General features: G+C 48.8%; 1 long non-coding RNA gene across 1 annotated transcript; it reads right to left on the reverse strand.

Annotated features, from left to right (window-relative positions):
* Positions 1–414: 414 nt before the first annotated feature.
* On the reverse strand, positions 415–2,100 carry LOC134147993 (uncharacterized). Its single transcript, XR_009960118.1, has 2 exons — positions 2,007–2,100; positions 415–1,168 (listed from the first exon to the last, which is right to left on the reverse strand). It is a non-coding gene; the product is annotated as an uncharacterized LOC134147993 (long non-coding RNA).
* Between the last annotated feature and the right edge of the window lie 10,561 nt (positions 2,101–12,661).

The raw sequence follows: 12,661 nt of genomic DNA on the forward strand, positions 1-12,661 counted from the left end.
TTTTTTTAAAAGCATCTAGACATGTAAAGCCAGAGAGCATGGCATTTTCTAAATGAGCTAGAAATATTTCTTGTTTTGAAAATAGCACTAAGCATCTTATTATGTTTAACAGTCAAAAGATTTTTTAAAATCAGACTAAGCATGCTTGAGCAGTTTTTATTTAATCTCAACTTCTAGATAAACATTGGTGGTTAGTGTAGACTGAGAGATCCACTTGCTTTCCCAAGTAATAACATTTGGTTATACTTACTTCAACTTATAATTACATAAAGCTTGGGCTTAGTAAAATGAAATAAATAGTATCATTAATTTTCTAAGATCTGGCTTTAAAATTAGGAGATACTGTCAATTTTAGACATAAACATGGTAGAACAAGCCCAAAGGAGAGGGAAAAATCACCAGAACACCACAGAATATTTTTCAACAGTTCATGCTATTCCTTATTTCATGCAATTTTAGTACAATGAACTAACTGCATGTTCTGTTTTATAATCTCTCTGTATATTTGTGTGTGTGTGTGTGTGTGTGTATAAATAAGTGAATATATAATAATACCTTATTTCAATTGGTATTTTTAACTTCTGCTTTATAAAGCCTGAATGCTGAAGATGCCAGATGAATTGCACATTAGAAGATAATTTAGACTGAGGCCCATATAATAATAGCAATGGCAGCAAGGATGGATTTGCAGACGTGCAGGTGCTCAGACGTGTCATGGCAGGGAGGGCCAACGACTGGTGCAGGGCAGGGAGCTCGCCTGGCCGGTGCGTGCTGAATGTGCGTTGTAGGCTCCTGCAGCCCTGGATTTTTCCTCTTTCAGGAAAGCAGGAGCATATCCTCCTTTTGCTGATCACACATGAAAACACAAAAACGGCTCACAAAGGATTTGCAGAGCTGTAGGAGCCCAGTAATTTAATGCAGTGCCAGCAGTGCTGAAATGGCCATGACAGACGCACTGTGTGATAAAGCAGATTTGTTCGTGGCCCCAGCAGGTCCTTTGCGGCCCCAGGGACAGTGCCATCACCGAGCCCAGGGTGCTTTGCAGCCCACTAGCCACTTCAGCAGTGCTTAGCACCTGCCGCTGTGAGGCAGGAGGAGAGCTGTTCATCCAAACACCAAACTTTTAAGATGTGTCCAGCCATGAGGACTTCTTTAGTCTCTGTTTGCTCTGTCAAGAAAACAGATATTTAGGGCATCTGCAATCCAGACAAATGTTCTGGTCCTTCCAGGAGCTCTGCACAAGCTTGAATGGAAAAAGTTGTTTAAATGCTGGCTGTGCTGCCATGACCCACAAGACCAATCAGCCCAGCATCCTCTGCAGGCACCACCAGCTGTAGCAGGGCATGGTCCAAATGTTTATGCATGTTGGCTCTATCCAGGTCATAAGTTTAATAAAGATGAAGAATGCATGAATATTTTTTTGTAGCCACTTCCTGAATTGCCAGAAACGGTTGCTGTGGCAGACCGTGCCGAAGGACCACAAGCTGTGTCTGGGCACCCAGGCAAGTGACAGCAAGGTCACTCAGTGGGGCTGGTTGGGGTACAAGGGCTGAGATTGCCTCAACATGTGGATGCAGACAGGATTCATGGCCAGGTTTAGAAACCAGAGCAAAAGCTTAAAGGCCTGTGGGCTATGAAGTTCAGCTTTGGGGGGCTGTGTAGGGTTTCCAAATGAATTAGGCACTGCCAGATTGTTGGCACAGTGAGTACCCTTGATTTCTTTCTCACACACGTACACACACATGTGCGCACGCACACACACAGCGTTTTTACTCTTCCTATTCCCAGCTGACACTGTTAGCTCTGCATGTGCAAGGGGCTAAACTCCAGCAAGAACTGCTTGCACAAGCGCCAGCTCCTACCGATGCGCCTGTGCAGTGTTAGAGGACAGCGTCCTGGCAGCAAAAGATTTATGCACTGAGATGAGTAAAAAAAACACCAAGCAAAACCCAAGCCCTGAGAGCCATCTCAGTGCAACAGTTAAGAAAAGCCAAACTGCCACTTACTCATTTCTTCGGTGAGCAAAATCGAAACATAAGCCTCGCGGCCCTTGTGCTCAGTCCACATTCCCTGCTGAGCGAAGGGATGCCGGGCTCACTGCAGAGCTGCCAGCATGATAAGAAACAGCTTCTTAATCTCCAGCCCCAGCAGCCAAGAGGGTGACAGTGATAATTCACATTAACCTCCAGTTTCATGGTGCATGGGGAGGAGGGGAGAGGAGGGCTGATACTGCTTTCAGGTGGGGCTGTTTGCAAATTTGCCCTCACCTGGGAAGTTACACTTCAGGGCTGCTATCAGTGCCAGCTAAATGCTGAAGTCCAACTGTGGACTTCATGAGCTCCAAAAGAGAAGTTCAGGGGCAACACAACAGAGACTGCTGCCTCCCTGCATGGTCCTGGGATCTTCAGAGGCTCCCACAAGACAGTGTTGTTGAGGGAGTTGCAGCCTGGCATGCACAGAGCATGGGCAGCAATGTGATGGAGCAAGGAGGCTTGAACCACAAGGCACCTTTCCTGCCTCAGCTTGACTGTGGCATGGGAAATTTGCAGTGTCATTTGTTGCAACCCACAGATAGAGGCTTCTCTAAGGCTTTATTGTTAATTTGTACTGCGTTTGTGAAACAGCAGACAAAAAATGCACTGAATGCCAGCTTATGGAAGAGGTTAAATTACTGAAGACCCAGCAGAAGGGACAGATGCTTGCAGTCCTCCTGAGGAAGGGTGAGAGCTTGAAGTCTGTGCCAGTGAAGGACCCTGACATGAATTATGAAATGATTTGTTAGAGATTACTAGTGAAGAACACTCCAATTTCCCTATATTTATGCATACAAATCATGCTTTCTTTTTTCAATCACAGTACTGTAATTCATTCTAAGACTTGGTCTCTTCACGAAGTGTTTTTGAGGCTCTCTTCCTGTTAGTAACTACGTGGGAAATGCCTTCCCAGAAGTGCCATTCAACACCTTTAAGGTGGAAAGATTTTAGGCCTTTGAAGGTCTACAAGTACTTTACAAGCAGCTGGATCACAAATGCAAGATACTAAGAGGATGAAGTGACTTAGCTGAGGTCTCAGTAAACCTGCAGCACAGCCCAGCTCTTTTGCTGCCAGCCTGTGAGCTCTCACATGACCCTGAGGAGTCATTCGTATTCTGATTTGCCATCAGAAAGTCTTCTACAGAGATAGGCAAAGAGAGAACAAGATGAAATCAGTACTTTTGACACTCAACAAATCTTTGAGTTAACTTTGCTTTAAAGAAAAAGCATAGCAAGCATGTATGCTCCTTCAGCAATACCAGCTCAGGGAAGGCCATGTGCAAGAAATGATTCTTGTGGGCTGCGAGAGATCCTGCAAGGAGGCAGAGGAGGCAGCAGCTGAGGAAAGAAAGGATGAGCTGGAAGCAAACAAGAAGTAGGTAGAATCACAAGGTTCAGCATTGCCGCAGGAAACATATCCCGGCATGCTTGTCTTGCCTTTGCAGTCAATGCACTGTTCTCCCACGGGTATAAACATCATGAAAGACATCTGAAGTAGGCGATGGTCTTTGTCTAAGAAAATGTCATTTTTAGGAAGATCTAAAGTTTAGAGACTGAAACTAGGTAAGACGTAGAGCCTTGGCAGATCAAATGAACCCATTTTGCAAACCCATTTTCCCTGCCAGCTGCCTGCATCCCTTCTCTGCTCAGCTGGGCCTGTGTTAGGGGAGCAAAAGGCCTCTACTCTCCTCCCACTTCTCTACATCAATGAGCTGCATGGGAGCCAAGGAAAGACCTTAGCTGGGATTTCAGTGAAGATATACCCACTTTCTAGCTGCTGCTTTGGAGGGCTGCCCAGATGGGCATACTGGGTTAGAGCTGTGGCCGTTTATGGGCCAGGATATTTGGTGTTAGATGGACCAGTGGCAGCACATAATGCTGGCACAACAGCTCGCCTGCTCACCCGCACTATATCTAGCTAGCCTTCCTTGCACCCCTCTCTCCCTTGGCTCCCAGAGACAGCTTTGGTAGCCCCTCAGCAGGCTCCCCTATGCTCACGATAAGGTCTGCTCCAAAGCACATTTTTGTCAGAGTGCAGCAAGATAAATCTTAAAATAGCTTTCCAGCAGAGTGACATTCGCTAGGGTCTGTGCCGCTGCACTTTCCACATCCTGCCATCTCCCCTCCTCCTCCTGCAGCTCTGGGCATGAGCACCCCAGTGGGAAGGCTTGATTTGTAAAAACTCAGGCAGCCCATGTATTATTCAGTGATCAGGGCTGGCTCTGTCACAGTACATTGCATTCTCCAAGTGGCACCACACTGTGCTTAAAACAGGCCCACCATCTTTGCGCAGCAAAAACTGCTCCTGTTTTCAGGCCTGGCCAGACCCCTGGCCTGCTCAGCACAGCCCCAGCTGCTGAGCACCCAGGTTCTGCCTGGGTGCCCCAGCATCACTGAGCCTGAGCACCCAAGGGAATGCTGCAGCCTCTCTGCCCTGTCTCTCTTGGCTCAGGCTGAGCATCACTTGGCCAAATCCGTGGCCGGAAAACAAAAGCAGCGAGTCCCAGTGATGCACCAGCCAACAGCGAGGAGCTGGGGGCAGGCACTGCTCTCCGGAGAGCTTTTCTCCAACAGTAAAAGTAACATTACGTAAAAGTTAAATGTTCCCCCTCCATGCCTTCAGCTTTTCTCCCTCTCTCCCATGTCAGCACCTCCCTCAGGGCTCTGCTAGCTGGGCTGTTGCCTGCTTTGCCTGGTTGTGTCGGCTGGATGCCGTTGAGAAAAATGTGCAAAAAAAAAAAAAAAAAAAAAAAAGTCAGCTGCATGCCGTTGAGAAGAATGTGCAAAAAAAGTTGCCAGCATCCTCTCTGTGAAAGGCCAGCTCCAGTCCTCGCAGTGCTGGGGACATACTCTTTAACCCTTCCAGTGCCAGCTGGGCTCAGTACAGCACTGTGGTGCTGGTCCTTAGGCTCTCACCACCTGGGCTTTAGCAGTGCTGGCAAGCAGGTGCAATAAGAGTTTAGCCTTTCCCAGAAAATTTTAGGCACACACTCAAACCTTTGCGAGTTTGCTTTTATTGCTGTGTGGCTATTAACTTACCATATTTAAAGGTGCAGAGTCGATTTGTATTTTGATCCACTTCTTCGATGGCAAACAAGATAAAAATAGTCTCTAAGGAAAACAAACATTGCAATGCCCACATAAATTTTCTAACAATTTAAGAAATGCCCACAAGAACAATTTTTTAAAAACAAGAATTTCTCTGAAGAATTTGCTGCATACACATTGTACTTGGGAAATTAAGCATTATGTATGTAGGAAAATGTGGTCCACATCATACTGCAGTGGAAAGCCAGACAAACTCGATCCGCTGCAACAGCATTACACCCACCTCACAGCATGGAGAGGAATGGTGGCTACTGCTGAAAACAGTGGCATGTCTGAATTACTCCAGAAGTCCTACAAGCACCACATGCGCCAGGCAATGTCCCTGAAAAATCATCTCATCTGCTCTGCCATGCCTTTTCCTCACAGATTTGTTCAGGTAGCATTCAGGGAATCCTCCTGTACACACCGCCTGCTCTGCAGGTATCACACTGGCATCCCCAGTTTTGATATCTTACAAGGAATAGAGCTGCTTCACGGAAATGCAGACCGTAGCAATTGGGTGACTCCTGCCACCATAAAGGACGCACCCTCGTGCAGGCTTGCCAGCGGGCAAAGTGCACCACCTCAGATGCATGCTATGGGCTATTCGCATCCCTTTCCTTTCTTCCACCTGGCAACAAAGCAGAGCTTATAAATCCATGCCCCGTCCCCCCTGATTTAGTTCGGTGATGCTCTCAGCTTCTTATGGTCACTGTAAACTGCTACTTAAACCCATGGAGCTGAGGCAGCACAGAGCAGAGGGCTGCAGCTGGAGGTGGGCATTGCCCCAGAGGCCAAGCAGCTGGAGTGCAGCAGTGTTCTCTGGCTCCAGAAACATGCCTGTGCACAGAAACAAGACAGGAAATCCAGAGGGGGAATTCCCAGGGCATGGTGTAAATCACTGGTGTCAGCCCATCCTCAGGAGTGGCTAGAAATGGAGCAACCAAGATCTGCCAGAGCAAGAGCCACGGCCAGAGCATGCAGACTCAGGACCAGAGCCTGCTCTGCAAAGTGACAGACTGAAATATTCCCCTAGCACCATCTCTGACAAAGTCTGTTTTCATATGTGCTTAACATTCAAATATTCCCACTGTGCCGGCCTGACAGCATTTCTATCCTGCAACCCAGGACCCTTCAGCAAAGACCGAGAAGCCAGCCACCACCTCCTGCCTAGTGCCCCTTGGGGACAGCGCTGCTGCCAGCATGAGGCTGCCCAGGAGCAGCAAACTTGGCTCATGGTGAGGTTTCAAAATTACAGCCAGGCAGCCTGACCTCCAAGCAGCAAGGTAACTGATGTGGTTATTATAGCTGCCAGGGTCACAAGTCAGAGGAGCTAAGGTCCTCTGGACACTTTGGGCCTGTGATATACTGCAGCAACAGTAATGGCACAGTTAAGGAACTGGATTATTAGGAAAAAAAAAAAAGCCCAAGTGAATTAGGTCCCTGAAGATCCAACACTAAATCACTGCCCTAGTCTCACCCTGAAACTTTCATCTCGTTTTATCAGCAAGAAGATGACTCCTTGCTGCTCCTGCTTTGACACTTCAGTGTGAGGGTTTCAGAGGCTACAATGTTTCCAGCCGTGCTGTCTCTGCTCCAGGAGTGCTCCAGTGTGAAGTGAAGTCTCAGGATGGCTGCATTTCTCAGCTGCTCAAACTGCTCCTACAAATGCTGGCCCCAGGCTGGGCTGTAAATAAGCTGAGGCGTAGCTGGAGTTTGCCTCTGACTTTTGTTGAGGGGGGAGGAGGATAGCACAAGCTCTATTTGGCACCAGACCTGCCTGAACATCAGATTTTCTATTGCTTTTAACATAGCCTGTGCCAGAAAATGACTCTGACTTGGGACAAACATGTGGAGTGAGCCACCAGGTATTTTTTGTACCCTAGGGGTCAGTTTGAGCATGGCCATTCACCAGTATCCAGCCTCAGAAGAGGCTAATCAAAAGCTTTTAGGAATCACTGGTGACTTCCCAGAGTCTAGCAGCCCTTAGATACCTCCCTTGTGGTGTCCTTGCCTGGGCCTGGCTCCTGCTGTGAGCACGCACTTACTCGTGGTGTTGCCTTTACTCTTCACCGCTCCCAGGATCCAGCTGAGGTAATGAGACCGTGTCGGACAGAGTAGTAGGAGGGGGCCAAGCAGCACAAGTAGCTGATTTGGGAACTAGAAGAAATGCCTAACTCAGCGTGAGACTGGACCGCACCTCTCTGCAGGAATGGGGCAGAAACAAAATCATCAGAGCCACCCTCAGGGGCTGCCCCAGAGCTCATAGCCCCCAGCAGGCTCTGGTCAGGCATTTATAGCTCTACGGATCCCGAAACAAAATAACTCAAACTGTTTCCGTAAAGCCACAAATAGCTGTGGGCTAGCATAACTGTCCCTGAATACACACGTATCTTTTTACAGTCTGCTGGAGGACTATCTGTGCCCCAGTTCACGTGGGCTTGGATGGGCAGGAGGCCGCCTGCCGGGCTGTGTCTCCATTTAGCCTGCTGCAGAAGTTGAGCACACATAGGCCCAGGAAGAGACAAACAGAGGGAAATTCCAGGCCTTCAGCACCTGTGAATATCAACAGACCTTCAAGGCAGCTCAGCCTGGTGAGTTTTGGCACGTAGACAGGGTTTAAGTGCAAGTGGCCAAGCACTTGGCCACTCTTTGAGAAGAGAAGAGAGCATGTCTGAGCAGCAGCCTCACCCCAGACGCTCTGAATCTCCTCCACTGGTGGTGGAAGTCCCCAGACTCAGGCTTCCTGCTACAACAGTCCCTGGGAGCTGCCAGGTGCTGCAAAACCTCTTCAAAATGCAGCCTGATATCTCTTTAGGCCACTCCTGTAGCTAAGTGAGATGCTCTCTTAGACCCTCAGGCCAGCATGGGATGTTCTTGGCAGCTGGACAGACACCAAACACTGAAGGTGCTTCTCTTATTGCCGAAAAAGCAGGTCTGTCACGACAGGCTGCGGGATGAGGATGGTTATGAGAGTTGTGATTTCTGGCGCACATTATGCAGCATCACAACCCCAGTCACACTGCTCTCTTGTGGTAAATCATGCTTATTCTTTTATTCATGACACTAATTCTTTTATTCATGATACTAATTCTTTTATTCATGATATGTCTAATAAAAGCATCTGAGTTCACTCCAATTAGCTCATGGCCCTGGAACGAGCCTTTTCATTCTTCTGCAGAGCAGATGACGGTGTAGGATTTTGTTCAGCTTTCCTAAAGCAAATGTATGCAGTAGTTCCACACCCGGGGAGGTCGCACAGGACAACAAGGCTGCTAAAGCAAGGCAAGGTGACAGTGTGCAACTGGGGATTAGTCAGCATCAAGGTCTCATTCCCCCACTACTCCCGACTCAACGTGTGACAGTGGATGCTCCATTTAAGGGCTAAGTGCATCTGTTCTTCGTATGCAATGCAGCCAAAGCGGCAGCGCTGCAGTGACAACAGCACTGCAACGCCAGCGGCACTGACCCACTGCGGCCCCGCAGGCTGAGCTTTTGCTTAACCGAGCTGTGGGAGGCCATTGCTCTGCGTGCAGTCATGCGGACTGCCGAGCCGCGTGCCGGCGCAGGACTGAGGGGTCAGCAGAGCCCACATGAGCTCAAGCACAACTCCTCAAGGCTGGCTGGGGCTTTGGGGAGTGGCTGGGGATTTTTAAGGGCTTCCCCTGCCTCCCTAGCCTTGCACATCTCATTCGGTCACACTAATAAAACCTCTGACACCGGATTGTGGATAGTGCAGTGCAGCTAATGCCCCAGTGCACTGGGCTGCCGCAGCCATTTGGGACAAACGGGGTGGTGGGACATGAGAAAGCCGGGTGCAGGAATTTCCGGAAATGACCCGCCTGTGACGTGCACCGTATGGAAAAAGTGAGGCTTCCCCCTTTTAGCCGGCGAGTCTTACGAGGCCATGTCAGGGAGATGCCAGTGCCTGACAGCATAAATCCAGCACGGCAGGGAGCCAAAGACACTAAAAAAGGCTGTTTTGCTACCTCCACATTTGGCCGTGCGGCTGCAAGATGGAGCTGCTTTCCAACAAGGGCTGAGCAGTTCCACCGGGAAAAACAAAACTCCTCCTTGCCTGTCAGCGCCGCGCGTGGGCTCGAAACGGAAAAGAGGGCACTTCCACATCACAGCAAGAGAGATTTTTGTTTTCCTAAGCAACAGAAATGATTATTCAAGTGGCCCCTAAAAAGGGTTGTTAAGCTTCATGTGCCCCCAACCCTTTGGCTGTGCCAGTGTCCTCGGGAAAAGGCTCCATCTGAGGGCCGGCCCCAGTGCTGCTTCGTCCCTGTGCGGGTACCCACTTGGGGAGGCCAGTGCAGGGCCTTTTTCCCCACTACGGGGGTATTTTGAAAGCTAATTTGTCTCCAGTTTGACCAGGACTCTGCAAGCTCTGCTGAGCCAGAGCTCAGCTGCTGAGCTGGACTCTTGCACTGGGCTACTGTGGTTGCAGGAAAACGTGGCTCAGGGGAAAAATATTACCTTAGCCCCAGAAAAGGAATGAAAAAAAAAGGTTTCTGGAGAAAGGCAACCTGCCGCTGTTCCCAGCTGGGAGAGGGAGGCCGAAAAGGCTTTCTGCAGGTACACCCTGCGGGCGGCTGCTGGGCCGGGAGCTCCCAGCACAATAGTTTGGCAGCTCTGTGCAATAACTCACAGGCACGTCTGCGGAGCAGCGGCTCTCTGGCTGATCAGTAACTAACGCTGGCAAGAAGAGCTGGGATGAGCCGTTGAAACGCTGAGTGAGTAGAGCACCACCTAGGTGTTGGGACGGGCCTTCTGGGGGTCAGGGCATCTCTACAACAGCCCCCCACGTTCCCCTGTCCCCCTGGTTTTGGCCTCAGCGTTTGTGTCTCCCTGGGGCCGTGCCGAGGATTTCTCGATGCTCTGATGAGCTGAGCTGCTTTCCAGGGCTTTCCCTATGAACTGTGAAAGAACTACATGAAGCAAATCCACTGCCAGCACATCCCTTCCCAACGGGAAAGGCTCAGGTTTGTGCCCCTGGTACCCCTTGACACTATGTAAATACAGGCAGTAATTTCTCAGCACCTGTGAAATGCACATCTGCTTATGCAAAGCAGGCAGACAGGCGCCTCGTGCACGAGAACGTGCCTGGGAGAGCCCGGCCGCCGCGGCAGGCGCCGAGGGCTCGCCGTTGCACATGGGTGGGCTTTCCGCACGAGCCCGTCTGCACACTTGAACTTTTGGCCAGCAGCACGCTTTGTGCATCCAAAATAGCCCTCCTTCTCCTCTGCTTGCTGGGAGAGCTCCCCTTTGAGCAGGCAGCCGAAGCTCTCGGGAAGGCTAGACCGGCAGCAAGGAGAAAGGGTCTGCATCGCTGCTCGCCCAGGGACAGCCCTTGAAACAGCTGGAGCGTGCCTGTCCCCAGCACGCTCAGGAAGATAAGGCCAGAGGATGATTAGTTTGAGCTGTCATCAAGACAAAATAAAGGCAGGCTGCTCCCAATATATTTTTTTTTAATTGTTCTATTTTCATGTGCTTGTGTATGCCTGGTGGTAGTGCTCTTGCCAGGAAAGCAGAGTGCTGATCATTGTCAGAAGGTTCACACAGAGGTTTCTGTTTTGTTTTGTTTTTACAAGGATCCAAGATGATAGGGGGAGGGAAAGAACTTCTGTCCTCTGCTTAAAATAATTCAAGAGCTTTCCACTGGCTACGCCAGGCTCGAGCAGATATTTGCATAACGAATGAGCCTTCGTCCTCGCTTTGAGCAGGGTTCGGTGGGCATCCTTAGCTGACTCCTGCAGCTCTGCTGGGCGGGGGCTTCAGCCTCTCCCGGCCTCCAGGAGCCTTCCCAGCCGTCCCTCTGCCTGCTCCCAACTCGCTGCTGCCCAGGCCTGGCTGGCAAGCTGAAGGCAGGATGGGAACCCAGCAAGGGTCGCTTTGGGGAGGCGGGATTTTCAGCACTTTTGTCCATCAAGACGTTCTAAAATGTCACTGAACCATTTCACAGTAAAAATTTTGTAATACCAGTTACACTTTCTTTTGATTTATTTTTACAAATCAAGTTGTTCTGTGAATGTTTTTTCTAAGGTAAAGCCTGTTAACAGTACGGACCAGCACAGGCAGTGACTTTCCTGTTATTAGCAAGAGTGGCTGTTCGGTGCTGGGCTTTTAGTCTCTGTACAGTGATGTACACCAGGGAAGTGTCACAGGATTTTTTTTTCCTTGAGACAGATTAACACTTTTGATAGTTTTGATATATAAATTATTCCAACAGTTCTGTTATTGTTACTTAAATAGATTTAATCTGCTTCCAGAGAGCATCTGCTGCAATAGCCAAGGTCACAGTTTTAGCCCAGTAAACAGATAAAGCTGCTGCAGGAGTCTACTGCTAGAGCCATTTTGTATAGAGCCATATTGCCTCAATGCCTCTGAGCAGTAATTAATTGGAGGAATTCTTTCCAATTTCTATTCCTCCTTTTGAGAGGGAGAAAGTAGGGGAGTAAGCTTACGTAACTTTCTGTAGCTGTGCAAGGCTGCAGAAGGATTTTTCAGAGTTAACTGGATGCAACTGAGTGCTATCAAAGTGCAAACACCACATCAATTACATCAGTGTATTGTATTAGAGGTGGGGGAGAAGGGAAGTCCCAGCTATACTGAAACATCCTTTTTAGACAGTGTCAGAAAAAATGTTTTAATTGTTCATTTTGAAATAAGTGATTTTTTTTGTATGGGTACACAATTAAAAAATAAATAAATCTGTAATCTGCCAGAAACAATCCTCCCTCTACTCCCTGTTTTCTTTCATAGCAAACACCAATGGTTTGGTACATAATTCTCATTATATAAAAATAATAAATTTCAAGAAAACCTTTGCAACATTAAGCATCCATCTTCTGCACCAAGTTCTTGCTCTTTCTTGCCAATGCCTTGAAATCAATGAATCACACCACCATAGTGCCTGGCTCCCAGCCCTGGCTGGATGGCATACAGCCCTCCTCCTGGCCTAGCAGTGTCTCTATGGGGCAGAAATACTGCCTGGAGCTCTTCTAGTCTTGCCACGTGCAGGCCTAAGGGATTAGAAAGTTGGTCTCTGCTCTGGCAAACAGGCAGCTATGAGATCTGAGATTCAGCTGACCTGGACTGCTCATTTGTCCAAAGCAAACTCTGAGCATCACAAAGTACCACAGCAAGGTGCGAGGTAACATCCAGGAGCAATTTTCCTCTGCAATTTTTTTGCTTCTGTGGATTTTAGGACTTGTCCTGGTGAACCCTGCCAGCCTGGGCCTATACGGACTTTTCTTTCAGATGTGCCACAGGATTTGTTTATCCTCACCTGAAAAAGCAGCACATAGCCGAAGTTAGCACTCTTCTGCCTTCTTTGCAAATCACAGCTGCACTGCAGGGCCAACCGTGTGTCTCAGTCCTGAGAAGGGGTCTGAATCACGGCTTTTTTTGGCCTGGATTTGTAGTGGTTTAGGGAAGCAAACAACCTGTATCCTCAAGTTCATCTGGACTCACCTTCTGTTTGCCAGATGCTTCAAGTGGCAGCTTGAGAAAGATTTATTCTCCCACTATTCCTG

Source organism: Rhea pennata, chromosome 16, assembly GCF_028389875.1.
Source record: "Rhea pennata isolate bPtePen1 chromosome 16, bPtePen1.pri, whole genome shotgun sequence".
NCBI lineage: Eukaryota > Metazoa > Chordata > Aves > Rheiformes > Rheidae > Rhea > Rhea pennata.